At 38.8% G+C, this 2,720-nt stretch overlaps 1 pseudogene across 1 annotated transcript; it reads right to left on the reverse strand.

Annotated features, from left to right (window-relative positions):
• Nucleotides 1-1,720: 1,720 nt before the first annotated feature.
• Nucleotides 1,721-2,185, reverse strand: LOC116091932 (annotated as a pseudogene). The gene has a single exon (XR_004119115.1). The product of XR_004119115.1 is annotated as a 40S ribosomal protein S15a pseudogene (transcript).
• Between the last annotated feature and the right edge of the window lie 535 nt (nt 2,186-2,720).

Below are 2,720 nucleotides of genomic sequence, written 5' to 3' on the forward strand. Positions count from 1 at the left end.
AGTTTGCTCTTTAAGTGCTTCTACTTGTTTACTTGTGATCTACTGTAATTCTTTATGGGATTTTTTTTTTGTTTCCTCTTTAAGAGCTTGTACCTCTTTACCTATATTCTCCTGTATTTCTTTAAGGGAGTTATTCATGTCCTTCTTAAGTTCCTCTATCAGCATTGTGAGATACAATTTAGGATCCAATTCTTGCTTTTCAGGTGTTTTGGGATATCCAGGACTTTCTGCAGTGGGAGTGCTAGGTTCTGATGAAGCCAAGTAGTCTTGGTTTCTGTTGGCAGGATTCTTGCATTTGCCTTTCGCCATCTCTTGCTTTTTGGTGTTAGATGGCTAGAGCTTGTCCTGTTCCTGCTGCCCTCCAAGTCCCCTGCGACTCGTGGGGCCTGTTCCTCCAAGCTGACTGCCCCGGTTTTACAAACTCACCAGAGCGAAAATGGCGGCTCTCACCTGAGTCTCTGGCTTAAGGTGTTTCCTGGAGGTAGGCCCTCCACTTGCAGGGAAGGGGCAGAGAAGGACGCTGATCCTCCTCTGTCACTCGGAAGCTGAGAGGATCCTGTCCCTGCCGCCCTGCGGCTCCCCTGGGACTCGTGGGTCCTGTGCCTCCCGGCTGGCTGCTCCAGTCTCAGAAACTCACCTGAGAGAAAATGGGGCATCTCCTTTTCTTTCCTATTTAAATCCTTTTTTATTTCCTTCCTTTATGCTTTAGCTAGAACTTTCTTTGAGATCTGACAACTTTGTCTTGTACTCAGTCATACAGTTTTTTTTTTCATTTAACAATATGGTAGCTATAGGCTTGTCATAGAGGGCCTTCATTATGTTGATGTATGATTCCTTCATCCCTAGCTTCACCAGTTTTATTTTTTTTTATCATGAAGGAATATTGTATTTTTCAAAGGTCCTTTATGCATCATTTGAAAAAAATCAGATGATTTGTGTTCTTGAGCCCATTCATAAGATGTTACATTTATTGAATTATGTACGTTGAACCATCTCTGCATAGCTGATATAGTAAATGCTTCTTTGGTTACATTCTTAAATTTGATCTACAAGAATTTATTGAGAATTTTGGATCCGCTTGTTCATCAGGGAGTTTGTCTTAGAATTCTGTCTTCATTTTGTTGAATTTAATTGGTTTGATACCAGGAAAATGTCTGCCTCATAAAAAGAGTTTGGAAGTGGTCTAGTCTTTTTATTACTATTTTACAGAATAGTTTAAAGATATTGGTGTTAGTTCTTTTGAGGTCTGGTAGTGATGTATCTATTTTTTTCCATCTTATCTTCACAGCCTGAGATTATTTTTTCCATGTCTTATATTCTGTTGATAATGCTTGTGTCTTCACTCTCACCTAGGTTTTCCATTCCAGGATTCTCCCAGTTTGTGTTTTCTTTATTACTTATATTTCCATTTTCAGATCTTGAACAATTTTATTCATTTCCTTCACCTGTTTTTTTTTTTTTTTTTTTTTTTTTTTTTTTTTTTTTTTTTTTTTTTGTTTGTTTCTGATTTTTGTCTTGGTTGTTTAAAAGGGGATTTCATCAGTTCCTCTAGGTATTTGAGATTTCCTGAATTTCCTTAAGGTGTTTGTTCATTTCCTCCTTAAGAACTTTAGTCATCTCCACAAAGTCTATTTTATGGTCTTTTTCTTGTGCTTTTGTTATATTGGAACATTCAAGGGCTTGCTTACATTAGGATAGGTGGGATCCAATGGTGACCTCATTTTTTTCACAGTCCATGAAGACTTTTTATTTATGCTTTACATTTAAAAAAAGAACCCCAGGATTTTCCCTCCTGTATGTTTTCGTCTTGCCTCTTCATGGTCCATGATGCCAGCCGAGGTTGTCAGCACAATGAAACCAAACTGCCGTGACGGGAGCAGGTTATTCTGCCATTTCTCTAGGTCTTTGAGCTGAACATCAAATCTAGGGCTTATAACTCCACACTTGTTCAACCTTCCTGTGAGGTTCACAACAGTCTTCCCAGCCCTGTGATCATCAATGATCTCGAATTCACCAATGTAGCCGTGCTTCATCATCACAATTAAGAACCAAACAATGACTTTAGAACACGGCCTGATGAGGACTTGGCGTTTGCCTCTCTTCTCAGCGTTGTTGATGCTCTTAAGAGCATCCGCCAGAACATTCATTCACACCATGGTGACGGCGAGGAAAGATGGCAGAAAGAGAGTGGTGACCTCATTTTGAAGACTAGCCTCAGTTGATTTGTGGTTCTGAAGAATGAGAGAATTGTATTGACACAAAATCAGAATTTCAGGCAATGATGCAGTTGCAATCTGACAGGTGATTCCTAGCTGTTCTGAAGCTGTACTCCGCTGTAGACAGTTTGCTCTCTCTTCCTCCTTCCCTTCCTCCCTTCCCCTCTCTGATTTCACCTCAGTCATTTATCGGTTACATACTTTCTTGTTATACAATAATACATAATCAAAAGCCCATTATTTTCTTCAAACCCATTATTTTTCCTGAAAAAGATCACATAACTATGTCTCTAGAAAGTACAATGCACACACAAAGTTTAGTGTCTGCTGAAGCAAGTTATATGAACTTTTAAATCTCAGAAAACCCTCCAAATCACAGGTTATCTGGGCATAAACTTGTTACAGCATTAGCATGAAAACAGAAAGATGGAAAGTAGGTCAAGATAATGTTCATATTTTTAACTTCTCTTAGATTTGCATCATTTCTTTATTAAGCTTGCCTAA

The sequence above is a fragment of the Mastomys coucha genome, unplaced genomic scaffold (genome assembly GCF_008632895.1).
Source record: "Mastomys coucha isolate ucsf_1 unplaced genomic scaffold, UCSF_Mcou_1 pScaffold15, whole genome shotgun sequence".
NCBI classification, from domain to species: Eukaryota; Metazoa; Chordata; class Mammalia; order Rodentia; family Muridae; genus Mastomys; species Mastomys coucha.